Consider the following 15,200-nt stretch of genomic DNA (forward strand, 5'->3'; position numbering starts at 1 on the left):
GCGTGGGCCAACCTCTCTTTCATTCCCTCTGCACGTCCTGGGAGTGTTGGCTGGGGACAGTGCTGAGATTGCTTTACTCAGTTTAAAAGTGTCAAAGGAAAGTCAATGATCCTGTTACTTGGGAGGTTGGGCGGGGCAGAGAGAGAGAACATAGATCAGTACAGCCCAGTACAGGCCCTTCGGCCCTCCATGTTGCGCCACCCTGTGGAACCAATCTGAAGCTCATCCAACCTTCACTATTCCACTATCATCCCTGTGTCTATCTAATGACCATTTAAATGCCCTTAAAGTTGGTGGATCTACTACTGCTGCAGGAAGTGCATTCCACACCCCTACTACTCTCTGAGTAAAGACGCTACCTCTGACATCTGTCCTATATCTATCACCCCCTCAGTTCAATGCAAAGTCCCCTCGTGCTAACCATCACCATCCCGAGGAAAAAGCCTCTCACTGTCCAACCTATCTAACCCTCTGATTATCTTATACGCCTCAATTAAGTCACCTCTCAACCTTCTTCTCTCCAACAAAAACAGCCTCAAGTCCCTCAGCCCTTCCTCGTAAGACCTTCCCTCCATACCAGGCAAAACCCTCTCCCACATTTCCCCATCCGTCCTGTAACGGGGTGACCAGAACTGTACACAATACTCCAAGTGCGGCCGCGCCAATACCTCACAGCTGGACAGTATTAAGGCCGTGTTCAGAGATCACAATGACACACGCACCACCACTGGCCTTGAGGGTTCCTTCACAGTCGCTGGGTCAAAACCCAGGGACTGTCTGCCTTCCTAACAGCACAGTGGACGTCCATACGGAGGTTCAAGAGGGTGACTCGTCTCAACCCCCCCCTCGAGGGCAATTCGGGACAGGCTAGAAACGGCGGCTTCCCCTTTTTCAACATCGGGTGTGAGGCAATTTATGAATTTCTGTAATAAACCAGCAGCCCAAGGGAACTGGCATACCTTTGATCACTCTCACTTACTCTCCTAATGGGTGTAATCTGGTCTCGTCGACTCTGTCACTTGGTGGGACTGGAATGCACATTTTTACCTTCCTAAAGTGCGCACCTGCCTTGGAGAAACATTTAAGCACAATTTTACCAAGTTCTCCAAATGCTCTTTACTGCTCTTCCTGGTTGTTCGCACGTCATGCAGATGAATGGTGACCCGAGGCAGACCTTGTACAATACCTCTGGGATTCCTCGTCAATCCACCCTAACCAGCACATCCCTGAACACTATGGGGTAATTTCCTGTGGCCAATCCACCCTAATCTGCACATCTCTGCACACAATGGGTAATTTAGCACGGCCAATCCACCCTAACCTGCACATCCCTGGGCACTATGGGACAATTTCCCATGGTCAATCCACCCTAACCTGCACATCCCTGGACACTATGGGACAATTTAGCATGGCCAATCCACCCTAACCTGTACATCCCTGGGCACTATGGGGCAATTTAGCATGGCCAATCCACCCTAACCTGTACATCCCTGGGCACTATGGGGCAATTTAGCATGGCCAATCCACCCTAACCTGCACATCCCTGGACACTATGGGACAATTTAGCATGGCCAATCCACCCTAACCTGTACATCCCTGGGCACTATGGGGCAATTTAGCATGGCCAATCCACCCTAACCTGTACATCCCTGGGCACTATGGGACAATTTAGCATGGCCAATCCACCCTAACCTGTACATCCCTGGGCACTATGGGGCAATTTAGCATGGCCAATCCATCCTAACCTGTACATCCCTGGGCACTATGGGGCAATTTAGCATGGCCAATCCACCCTAACCTACACATCCCTGGGCACTATGGGACAATTTAGCACGGCCAATCCACCCTAACCTACACATCCCTGGGCACTATGGGACAATTTAGCATGGCCAATCCACCCTAACCTGTACATCCCTGGGCACTATGGGGCAATTTAGCATGGCCAATCCAGCCTAACCTGCGCATCTTTGGACTGTGGGAGGAAACCGGAGCACCCGGAGGAAGCCCACGCAGACACGGGGAGAATGTGCAAACTCCACACAGTCAGTGGCCCGAGGCTGGAATCGAACCCGGGCACTGTGAGGCAGCAGTGCTGACCACTGAGCCACCACGCCAGCCCATGCCTACAAAGGTAACCAATTCCATCAGGCTTCCCAATCCTGACTCACGCGGCCCATTCCACAAACCGGACTGGTTGGATGATTCCTTCACTGTCCAGCCTCCTGATGTCTGACTGTCCTTCTACCCATAATGCAAATGACACGGGACGGACCTTGCAGAATCGTGGAACTGCTTCCGGGTCAACATGGAAGGTAGCCTTGGTTTCCTTTGACAATTCTTAGAACTTCTTCCCTGAAAATCATCCAGGTATTTCATTAGGACTTCACCCAGGCAGCCATTTTCTCATCGAGAAATGTTACGCAAACCAATTTCACCCCGTTAAGATTGGGCGTGAGTCTTTTACTCCAGTCAGTAACTCTCCCTTTCTCATCAAAGACTGGAACTGAAGTTGTACCCTTAATTTGTAATGGTTCCCCGGTATAGGTTCTCAGCCTTGACAAAGTCTTTACACAAACTTCAGAGATGGAGTCCAGAGAGTACTTTAGTAACTCCTGATGAAAGACCTTTGCCCGAAACGTCGATTCTCCTGGTCCTCAGATGCTGCCTGACCTGCTGTGCTTTTCCAGCGTCACACTCTCGACTCTGATCTCCTGCATCTGCAGTCCCCACTTGAACTGTCGTAAAGACTGGTTCCACGATCACTGATACAGCGCCGCGCTGGCATCGACCTCCGTTAGAACTGGGTGACCATTTAATCACCTTCATTTCGATTGGTTCTGATTTGGATGTTGCTAAGCGATTTAACTGTTCCGAACCAGTTGCAGGTGGACGTTCCAGGGTGTGCACTCTCTTAGAAAACAGGATATTCAAGTCAGGCCTGTTGGGTCTGCAGACTGGCAGCAACTACAATGGCCTGCCAGTCCAGATCCTCAAGAAAATTTCAACCATTTAGCCGGGCTTTGGGGTTTTGCTGTCAGCTGACCTAACAGTCCCTCTGTCCAGCCTGGAGTTACACTTGAGTGGTGTTCCCCAAGCACAGTCGGATTAGCGAATGTGCTCACTTCCCTAGAATTACCCTCCAACTCACATGCTCCACTTGCTGCATTTTCCAATCCCAATTTTCCAGTGGGAATGCCTGTTTGAAGTCCAGTTGGGATGTGCTTTTGCACGATTACATCATTAATTCCACATACCTCTCAGCCTCTCATTAAGGATTAGACTAAAATCTCATGCAGCGTCTTAACTCGGTCAAAACTCCCGGCAGAGATCTCCCTGGTTCTCAGACTGCCGAGTAAAACCAATACCATGTCAGAAGAGGCTTGGGGCCGTAATATTCCTCCTCTAAATCCGTCAACCCTTGAAAGCTTTAGGTATCTCAAGACTTGGGGAAAGTAAGGCCCCTAATAACTGAAAAAGCTATGGGTCCACAAGCTGTCAGGACAATTACTTGTTGCATTTCAGCTGGCCCAATGTCATTTGCCACAACAACCAAAAGCATTCTTTCTATCTACTGGACTCGAATGAATCACACTTCCCAAATATTAGCATGATGTGGATCACAACTCAAAGAGGACACTTGGGAGCAAATCTCTTCAGGGGCATGATTTCCTCTCGTCAGCACTGAAATAAACCGCATTCACAAACATCTCCTCCCTCCCCCCACCGACACTCAGTAACAGCAGTGTGTACCATCCCCTCCCTCGCCCCACCAACGCTCAGTAACAGCAGTGTGTACCATCCCCTCCCTCCCCCACCGGCCCTCAGTAACAGCAGTGTGTACCATCCCCTCCCTCCCCCCACCGACGCTCAGTAACAGCAGTGTGTACCATCCCTTCCCTCCCCCCCACCGACGCTCAGTAACAGCAGTGTGTACCATCCCCTCCCTCCCCCACCGACCCTCAGTAACAGCAGTGTGTACCATCCCCTCCTCCCCCCACCGACGCTCAGTAACAGCAGTGTGTACCATCCCCTCCTCCCCCCACCCACCCTCAGTAACAGCAGTGTGTACCATCCCCCCCCCACCGACGCTCAGTAACAGCAGTGTATACCATCCCCTCCCTCCCCCACCGACCCTCAGTAACAGCAGTGTGTACCATCCCCTCCCTCCCCCCCACCGACCCTCAGTAACAGCAGTGTGTACCATCCCCTCCCTCCCCCCACCGATGCTGAGTAACAGCAGTGTGTACCATCCCCTCCCTCCCCCCCACCGACCCTCAGTGACAGCAGTGTGTACCATCCCCTCCCCCCCCCACCGACCCTCAGTAACAGCAGTGTGTACCATCCCCTCCCTCCCCCATCTGACGCTCAGTAACAGCAGTGTGTACCATCCCCTCCCTCCCCCACTGACGCTCAGTAACAGCAGTGTGTACCATCCCCTCCCCCCCCACCCCCACCGACCCTCAGTAACAGCAGTGTGTACCATCCCCTCCCTCCCCCCCACCGACGCTCAGTAACAGCAGTGTGTACCATCCCCTCCCTCCCCCCACCGACCCTCAGTAACAGCAGTGTGTACCATCCCCTCCCTCCCCCCACCGACCCTCAGTAACTGCAGTGTGTACCATCCCCTCCCTCCCCCACCGACCCTCAGTAACAGCAGTGTGTACCATCCCCTCCCTCCCCCCACCGACCCTCAGTAACTGCAGTGTGTACCATCCCCTCCCTCCCCCACCGACCCTCAGTAACTGCAGTGTGTACCATCCCCTCCCTCCCCCCACCGACCCTCAGTAACAGCAGTGTGTACCATCCCCTCCCTCCCCCCACCGACCCTCAGTAACTGCAGTGTGTACCATCCCCTCCCTCCCCCACCGACCCTCAGTAACAGCAGTGTGTACCATCCCCTCCCTCCCCCCACCGACCCTCAGTAACTGCAGTGTGTACTATCCCCTCCCTCCCCCCACTGACCTTCAGTAACAGCAGTGTGTACCATCCCCTCCCTCCCCCCCACCGACCCTCAGTAACAGCAGTGTGTACCATCCCCTCCCTCCCCCCCCCACCGACCCTCAGTAACTGCAGTGTGTACTATCCCCTCCCTCCCCCCACTGACCTTCAGTAACAGCAGTGTGTACCATCTACAAGACCCACTGCAGGAACTCACCAAAGATCCTCAGGCAGCACCTTCCAAACCCACGGCCACTTCCATCTGGAAGGACAAGGGGCAGCAGATACATAGGAACACCACCCCCTGCAAGTTCCCCTCCAAGCCCCACACCATCCCAACTTGGAAATATATCGGCCGTTCCTTCCTGGGTCAGTATCCTGGAATTCCCTCCCTTGGGGCATTGTGGGACTACGTACAGTAGATGGACAGCAGCGGTTCAAGAAGGCAGCTCACCCCCCCCTTCTCAAAGGGCAAATAGAGATGGACATTCAATGCTGGCCAGCCAGTGACATCCAAGTCCCAGAAACGAATTTTAAAAAGACACCTTTTGACACAGGGACAATAACATTACACTGTCCACTGAGCTCAGAACCAGCTCTCGGAGTGAGCAGAACCCCAGGCATACCTGTTTCTCTTTTTGCGCCTCTCTTATCCCCACACTCCCCCCTAATTGCGGTAGTACTTATTTTTCGCCAGCCCCCATGGTGTGTGTGTGTGTGCAGGTGTGAGACACAGTGAAAGACACAAGGTGCACGAATCTTTATTTTTTTTCTTTAATGCTGTGTGAATCCCCTGGTTATTTTTTTTAAACCAGTGAAGGGGAGGGGGTCTCCTGTTTATTTTTTTTTCAGTCTTTTTTTTTCCTTTTAACCCCCACACTACCGCCTAAGTGCGGTTGTGCTTATTTTTTTCCCCAGCCCCCATGGTGTGTGTGTGCAGGTGTAAAACACAGTGAAGGACACAAAGTGCACAAATCTTTATTTGATTACCACCACCAGGAAGCTAGGAAAACACCCGAGGGGCCAGTGACAAGCACTGCCCTTCACATCAAAGGGCAATGTTGTGTGATCAAACAGTGAAGGGGAGGGTAGAGACTAAATCAAAATAGAGTTCGAGGGGGAAATAATACACTCCACTCCCTGCGGTTCCCACCTCTCCCTGAACGACTCCAGGGTGTCGGTGGACACCGCGTGCTCCTTCTCCAAGGACACCCGGGCTCTAACGTAACCCCAGAAGAGGGGCAGGCAGTCGGCCCTAACAACCCCCTCCACGGCCCGCTGCCTGGACCTGTTGATGGCCAGTTTGGCCAGGCCCAGGAGCAGACCCACGAGGAGGTCCTCAGACCTGCCCTCCCTCCTTCGTACCGGGTGCCCGAAGATCAGGAGCGTGGGACTGAAGTGCAGCCAGAAACAGAGGAGAAGGTTTTTGAGGAAATAAAAAAGGGAGTGCAAACGCCCCACACCCAATATATACATGGTCCACGGACTCCACAGCGCCACAGAACAAGCAGTTGGGCTGGGAGTCCGTGAACCACCGCAATCTGCGGTTGCAGGGGACTGCTGCGTGCAGCACCCTCCACCCCAGATCCCCGAGAGAAAGGGGGAGGACTCCCGCGTAGAGAGCCCTCCACTGGGGATCCCCACCGCCCGATGGCAAATGGGCACACCAAGGCGTGTCCGGACGGTGGATGAGGGAGAAGAGGTGGACGGTGTGCAGCAGCAGTCGATACAGGGCCCTCCTTTTTACATCCTTAAAAGAAACAAAATTAAAATTCCGGAGGCGGCTCAGGTTGTGGGGCACAGGCTCCCGCGGGAAGTACGGGACCTTGGGGCCAATGTGAAATTCCGTCCGGGCTGGGGTGAGCGCGGACGGGATCCCACCGCACACCTGAGCGTCCTCCAACCGGTGCACTATGTCGGGTCAGAGCACCGCCGTTTTAAGGCGTCGGATGGCGGTGGCCACGTACCGGACGTCTACCGCTGCCCTGCTCGCTATGTCCTGCGGCAGCGTCCAGCCCAGGCCCCCGGCACCCAGCACGTCCCCGACCCTGGTCGCCCTCGCCGCCACGGCCCTCCCCTCCGACAGCCACTCGAACCCGCGAGTACGGAGGTGCGGATTCCTGAGCAACGGCTCCCTGATGACAGCCGCTACTCCAGCCGGAGGGTAGGCGCGACGTGATTCGACCATGTTCCAGACAGTGATCAGGTCCTGGTAAAAGACAAGCAGCGTCTTGAGGGCGACCTCCAAACCGTCACGGTCGACGAACAGGAGCTGCGTGTCGTAGTTGAGGTTACGCACCTGGCGGAAAAAATACGTCGCCAGGGCGCACCACCGAGGGGGAGGCTCGACGTAAAGGTATCGCCGCAAGGTCTGAAGGCGGAACGTTCCGACCTGGGTGCGGACACACACCAGCGACTGACCGCCCTCCTCGATAGGGAGACTCAGAACCTGCGCGGCGACCCAGTGCATCTTTTTGTCCCAGAAGAAGTCGACCAACGTTCTCTGGATGTCAGCGACAAAGCCAGGAGGAGGGACCAAAGTGACCAGCCGGTACCACAGCATGGCGGCCACCAGCTGGTTTATGACCAGCACTCGACTCCTGTAAGATAGCACTCGGAGCAGTCCTGTCCAGCGGCCTAGGCGAGCAGAGACTTTGGCCTCCAGCTCCTGCCAGTTGGCCGGCCAGGATTCCTCAGCCGGGCTGAGGTAGACCCCCAGGCAGAGGAGATGGGTGGTACTCCAGCTGAACCCCCGTAACTCCTCCGGCAGAGAGTCCACCCGCCACGGACCGACCAGTAGTCCGGAACACTTGGCCCAGTTGATCCTGGCGGAAGACGCCGCCGAGTACACGGCCTGGCACTCGCGCATCCTCCCCAGATCAGCCGGGTCGGTGAAAGTGAGGAGCACGTCGTCGGCGTAGGCCGAGAGGACCACCCCCGTGCCCGCGCCGCGCAGAACCAGCCCCAACAACCTCCTCCGCAAGAGGCGCAGGAAAGGCTCCACGCACAGGGAATACAGCTGGCCGGACAGGGGGCAGCCTTGACGCACTCCCCTCCCGAAGCGAAGGGGCGCCGTCAGGGACCCGTTAACTTTAACCAGACACTCTGCGGCGGCGTACAAAAGTTGGATCCGGGCGACGAACCGCGTCCCGAACCCGAACGCCCGCAGAGTCCCGAGCAGGTACTCGTGATCGACCCTGTCGAACGCCTTCTCCTGGTCGAGAGACAGGAAGGCGCTCGGCAGACCAGCCCGTCGACAGAAATGGATCAGGTCCCGGACCAGGTGGACGTTGTCGTGTATCCTCCGGCCCGGGACCGTGTAGGACTGGTCCGGGTGAATCATGTGGGCCAGCACGGAAGCCAGGCGAGAAGACAACACCCTGGCGAAGATTTTGTAATCCGTGCTGAGGAGGGAGACCGGACGCCAGTTCTTTAAGGAACGAAGGTCCCCCTTCTTCGGCAGCAGGACGATGACCGCCCTGCGCCAAGAAAGGGGCAGCGGTCCGGCATTTAGACACTCCCCCAGGACCTGTGCGTAGTCGTTCCCCAGGACGTCCCAGAACGCCCTGAAGAACTCCACAGTCAGCCCGTCCAGCCCCGGGGTTTTGCCCCTCGAGAGCCGGTCGAGGGCGCCGGTCAGCTCCTCTAAGGTGACAGGAGCGTCGAGCCTTCCGGCGTCCTCCGGGCTGAGCTGCGGCAGGTCCTCCCACAGAACTCTGCGAGCGTCCTCGCTGGACGGATCCAGAGAGAACAGAGCCGTGTAATAGTTTCGGACGTGGGCCCTGATGCCCTCTGGATCAGAGATGAAGGACCCGTCGTCGGCCAGCAGCACAAGGAGCTGCTGGCGGGTGCCGCGCCTTTTTTCCAGCGAGTAGAAGAAGGGGGAGCCGCGGTCCAGGTCCTGGAGGAGCTGGATCCGCGACCTCACGTACGCGCCCCGAGCCCCGACGAGCTGCAGGTCCCGGAGCGCGGCCTTCTTCTCTTCGTACACCCCGCGCAGGGCCGGGTCCGCGTCGGGCTGACCGAGGCGTGACTCCAGGTCAAGCATCTCCCTCTCCAACTCCACGATCCTGGATTTCCGCCTCTTGGTCGACCCCCTCGCGTACTCCTGACAGAAGACGCGGACGTGAGCCTTGCCCACGTCCCACCATAGCCTCAGGGAGGGGAAGCTTCCCCGCTTCCTTCTCCAGCCGGCCCAGAAACGATGAAACGAGTCCCGGAACCGCTCGTCCTCCAGCAGCAGGTTGTTAAAGTGCCAGTACGCGGAGCCGAGCCTGGCGCCGAACGGAAGGAGTTCCGCCCACACCAGGTGATGGTCCGTGCACGACACCTGCCGCGTGGAGGCAGTTGGAAAACAGGAGGCGTACGCCCGCGAAACGTACAGGCGGTCGATTCTGGACGCTCCGACCCCAGGCCTCACAAAGGTGAAGGCGATGGAGTCGGGATGGAGAGTCCGCCAGACGTCCACCAGGTCGAAGGACTTGACCAAGTCCCCCAACCTCTTCCCTGACGCACAGCCAGTGCGGGTACCGCCGTGGTCCCTGCCCTCGAGGACGCAGTTAAAATCTCCCCCGAGGACGACGCACTGGTTCTCGTCGATGGAAGCGAGATGAGCGGACAGTTCTTGGAAGAAGCTCGCTTGCCTCGGCCCGGCCAGGGGAGCGTAGACGTTCACCAAGTGAAGCACCGCGCCCCCCAGCCGAACTGTCAGGTGAAGCAAACGGCCTGGCACTGGCTCCCTGACCCCCAAGATCTCCGGCTGAAAATGCGGGGCCAACAGGATAGCCACCCCGCCAGATCTGCGGGTGAGGTGACTCATGTAGACCCCCCCTCGCCACTCCAGGAGCCAGGTGGCTTCGTCTCCCGGGGTAGTGTGGGTTTCTTGCAGGAAGCACACCGCATACCTCCCGTCCCGAAGGACCGAGAGGGTCTGGAATCTGTGCTGTGACTCCCTGCTGCCCTTGACGTAGAGGCTGGCTATAGTTGCTTCCATGTCGGAAGCATTCTGCAATGACGACCCCACCCCCAGGGTCAGCAGCGGTACCTTCCTCAGCGCACCCCTTCCCGGAACACCCAGAGTTCGGGTCGTCGGACGGCAGAGGCTCAGGGCCCCGCTCCTCTCCCGACACTAGGACGCCCAGCTCCTCGGGGAAAAGGCTCCCCCCCAAGGGCCAAGGCCCCCAGAAAGACAGTCTGGGAGGGAGGAGCAAGGATAACACCTTCCTCCCCTCCACCGCTCGACAACCCAGCAGAGGGTTCTCAGTTGTCACCCACACCAGAGCCCACGTGGTTATTAAAGTCCTCCCCAGCAGCCAGAGGAGTTGTGGCAGCCGAAGGTCCTGCGGTAGCCCCCAGGGGGTCAGGCCGCAGTGCGGAACAGGCAAGAGGCACCGTAGGCTCAACCCCTAGAGAGGGGCAGTGCCACCAGCACACTGCTAGGACATCTCTCCCCCACCAAGGACCAGCACCTCTTCCCCAGAGAATCAGGGGGAGATTTATGGGCCTTCCCCTCCCCACCCGCCTTGGTGGTCATGGGGCCTGTGGACCCACCCCCCCCCCCCCACCACCTCAGCCTTTCCCAGAATACGATTGGCTGGGGGAAGGCAGGGGGTGTGGCCAGGGTGGGGAGAGTCTCCTGTGTCACTTCCTGCCCCACCCCTGGTTTATCAGGTGATGGTGGACCAAGTCAAAGGCTCAGTTCACTCTCTGGGGCTTAGAGACACAGCTGCTGCAGGAGATGAGGTAGCGGTGGCTCCCCCCCCCAGGTTAGTGCCAGTGTGTGGCTGGGCCTCGGGCTCAGGGGCCCCTGGGCTAGGTGTTGTAGCGCCAGGGGTTCCTATAACGGGGTGGGGGGTTTGGTGTGGGGTCAGTGGGGCTAGGGTCAGGTTCAGGTTTTGGGGTCAGGGTTCCCGTGCTGGGGTGACGCTGGCACAGCTGCAGGGGCATTGTCGTGCTGGGGCATGATGGGTCGTGGGCTAGGTGTAGGGGAAGGGGATAGGGTGGTCTTCCTGTGGGCGGGCCTGACGTGTTGCGTCTTCCTGAGTGCCTTCTGGCCAGTCGGACGTTCACCCCCCCCCTCCCCACCAGAGGCTGAGGCATTGGAAGCCTCTGGCTTAGCCCCCGCTGCTGGGGCTTGGGGGGGGTGGTGCCACCCTCCCCCATTGGTAGGGGCTGGGCAGCCTTCTGAGTGGGACAGTTTTTTTGGTAATGTGCCCCACCTTGTGGCACAGGTGGCACCACATGCTGTCCAGAAGATGCAGTAGGCCACCGTGCCCTTGTGGAGGAGGGTAAGGAGCCCTTGGTGACCTCTTACCAGGCCTGGCAAATGAACACCTGGCATCAGGAGGAGTATATGTGCCAGATGGGGGTTGCGGTTGCGGTTGCAGCCGGGGTTGGGACAGCCGAGCCTAAGGCAGCGGCTACCCCGGCGTAGGTGCGGCTGGGCCCCGCGACCTTCGGGCTCGCCATACTCTGCTGCTGGATGTTGGTAGGCCCCAGGCAGGAGTGGAGGTGGGCCTCTGACAGCAGCAGTGGCGGAAGTCCTGAGGAGGTGCCCAGGGTGAGTAACCCAAGGCGAGTCCCAGCCAGGAATGGTGGAGACCGGCCTCAGGCAACAGCAGTGGAGGCAGGCCTCAGGTGAGTCCCAGGTAGGCCCTTGGTCGCAGCGGTGGGGGCAGGCCTGTTGGGGAGGGCCCCCAAGGCAAGTCCCAGGCAGCAGCAGTGGAGGTGGGCCTCCAGTAGTAGCAGTGGTGGAGGTTGAGAAGGGGCCCCGAGGCGAGTCCCAGGCAGCAGCACTGAGGCAGGTCTGGGCGGGGTCCCAGAGACCAGCAGTGGGAGTGGGCCCCAAATCAGCAGCAACACTCCCTTGACCTGGTGAGGCCCAGGCTGCAACTCCAAAAGTAGGCCCAGGACTCAGAACTCTCACCTCCTTCTGCCTCTGCCGCCTCCTTCTTCCTCATTCTTCTTCCTTCCTTCCTTCCTAGAGCTCTCTCGATGTGGGGCAGCTGGTCCAGGGACAGTCCCCTTCCTCTCAGACACCTTCAAAGAGGAGAGTCCTTGCACATGCACACACTGATCCAGCTCTGAGTGAGCAGAACCCCTGGCATACCTGTTTCTGTCAGCCCAGGCTCCCTGATTGGGGCTGTTAAGCTGGTCCAATCAGGGAGCTCCTATTCTATGACATCCACCTGACTGACCTCATTACAATCACAACACATTCCACACTGACCTCACTGTCCCAGGACAGGGACAGCACGGAGTTAGATACAGAGTAAAGCTTCCTCTACACTGTCCCCCCATCAAACACCCCCAGGACAGGGACAGCACGGGGTTAGGTACAGAGTAAAGCTCCCTCTACACTGTCCCCCATCAAACACTCCCAGGACAGTGACAGCTCAGATTTAGATTGAGGGCAAAACTCCTTTTACTATCTTAATTTAGATGTAACCAGAAAGTAAAGGTCCCTCAACATCACCCCATCAAAAACCACCTGGGACAGTGGGGTTAGAAACAGAGTAAAGCTCTTTCTACACTGTCCCACATCAAACACTCCCAGGACAGGGACAGCACGGGGTTAGATACAGAGTAAAGCTCCCTCTACACTGTCCCACATCAAACACACCCAGCATAAGGACAGCACAGGGTTAGATACAAAGTAAAGCTCTCTCTACATTGTTCCCATCAAACATTCCCTGGATAAGGACAGCACGGGGTTAGATACAGAATAAAGCGCGCTCTACAGAGTCCCCCTCAGCAAACACTCCCAGGACAGGGACAGCACAGGGATAGATACAGAGTAAATCCATCTTCCATTGTCCCCAGTCTCCAACATTGACACTGGAACAAAGTGAAAATAAACTTGCTGGAGACCTAATGTCCACAGGAGGGCAGCTATGAGCACAATACATACTAGAGCAGGAAGAGTGAATGCTTGCAGATGCTGGAATGTGTACTGAGCACAACAAATACTGGAGATCACAGCGGGGTCAGACAGCACGCTCATGTTTTGAGTCTAAATGACTCTTCATCAGCGCACACTCAAGGAGCTTGACACTATCCAGGACAAAACCACTGGATTGGCATGTATCCACTCCATCTACCACCCCCAACACACAGTAGCAGCAATGTATACCAAATACAAGAGGCACTGCAGGAACTCACCAAGGCTCCTTAGACAGCACCTTCCAAACCCATAACCACTTTCCATCTGTAAGGACACGGGCAGATGATGTACAGGAATGCCAGCCCAGCACATTTCCCCATGATCAAAATCTGCCTCCCACTGGACCATGTGCAATCCACAGCAAAAGGCCTGCCTTTCTCTAGGGCCTTTCCCCACCTCGGGACATCTTCTGCAACCCATGACCCCTGACCTTGAGGTGGAACCCGACACTGTCTGGGTTGGAGGTTGAGCGGAGAAGTGGCAGATGGAGTTCCATCCGGGTAAATGTGAGGTGATGCATTTTGCGAAGTCTAATTCTCGAGTGAACTATACTGTAAATGGAAGAGTCTTGGGGAAAGTTGATGAGCAGAGAGATCTGGGAGTTCAGGTCCATTGTACCCTGAAGGTTGCTGCACAGGTGGATAGAGTGGTCAAGGCGGCATATGGTATGCTTGCCTTCATTGGACACGGTATTGAGTATAAGAGCTGGCAGGTCATGTTAAAGTTGTACATGACATTGGTTCGGACGCATTTAGAATACTGTGTACAGTCTGATCGCCACATTACCAAAAGGATGTGGGTGCTTTGGAGAGGGTGCAGAGAAGGTTTGAGGATGTTGCCTGGGATGGAAGGTGCTAGCTATGAAGAGAGATTGAGTAGGTTAGGATTGTTATCATTAGGAAAAAAAAAGGAGATGGGGGGGCACCTGATTGAGGTTTACAAAATCATGAAGGGTATAGACAGGGTGGATAGAGATAAGCATTTTTACAGAGTGAGGGATTCAGTAACAAGAGGTCATGTGTTCAAGGAGGTGAAAAGTTTAAGGGGGATACACAGAGCAAGTACTTCACACAGAGGGTAGGAGGTGCCTGGAACATGTTGCCAGCAGAGGTGGTAGAGGCAGGCACGGTAGATTCATTTAAGATGCGTCTGGACAGATACATGGGTAGGTGGGGAGCAGAGGGATACAGATCCTTAGGAATTGGGTGACAGGTTTAGACAGTGGATTCGGATCGGCACAGGCTTGGAGGACCGAAGGGCCTGTTCCTGGGCTGTACATTTTCTTTGGATGGATTATTATTCCAAAGTCGTCTTTACCTATTTTGTAATTTATTGCTGGACTTATTTCTTTATCTTTCTCAGCTTTTTCCCCTAAGAATTTTTACTCGAATCTGTGCCTTGATACCTAAGATGGCGTTGTAAGCAGAGATTGTAACCTTTTCACCGTATTCGTGGGAGTACATGTGACAATAAACCGAATTTGAATTCTGAATCCAGTTTCCTGAAGTCTGGCCACTTCTGCACTTGAGCCAGTTTGCACACAGCAAGATCCTACAATCAGCAGTGCAACTATGACCCAGGTCATCTGGTTTTAGATTACATTACATTACAGCGTGGAAACAGGCCCTTCGGCCCAACGATTCCACACTGACCTGCCAAAGTGCACCCACCCATGCCCCTACATTTACCCCTTACCTAACACTACGGGAAATTTAGAATGACCAATTCACCCTAACCTACACATCTTTGGACTGTGGGAGGAAACCGGAGCACCCGGAGGAAACCCACGCAGACACGGGGAGAACGTGCAAACTCCACACAGGCAGTCGCCTGAGGCGGGAATTGAACCCGGGTCTCGGGTGCTGTGAGGCAGCAGTGCTAACCACTGTGCGTTTATTTTAATGAGGGAGGGATGGATATCAGTCTCTGGACACTGGGGAGAGCTCCACAATGTCCTGTCCCCATCCCTTATCCACTACTCTTCTTCCCAATAGTGGCCCAATTTTTGTCTGACTTACTCACGTCCTATAATGCAACTTGTTAAAATGATGATGTCTTAAAAAGGAGACAGTGAGGGCTGCAGAAGCGGGAGATCAGAGTCGAGAGTGTGGTGCTGGAAAAGCACAGCAGCTCAGGCAGCATCGACAGGAGAGTCGACATTTCGGGCATAACGCCTTCATTAGGAATACTGGGGATGAGAAAGGGGGCTGAGATAAATAGATGGGTGGGGGTTTTAAAAAGAGATCCTGTAAAGGAAACAAACTCCAATAACAGCAACAATACATTTTTTAATTTTTTTATTAAAACATATAAAAAGCTA

This window comes from Chiloscyllium punctatum, chromosome 34, assembly GCF_047496795.1.
Source record: "Chiloscyllium punctatum isolate Juve2018m chromosome 34, sChiPun1.3, whole genome shotgun sequence".
Lineage (NCBI taxonomy): Eukaryota > Metazoa > Chordata > Chondrichthyes > Orectolobiformes > Hemiscylliidae > Chiloscyllium > Chiloscyllium punctatum.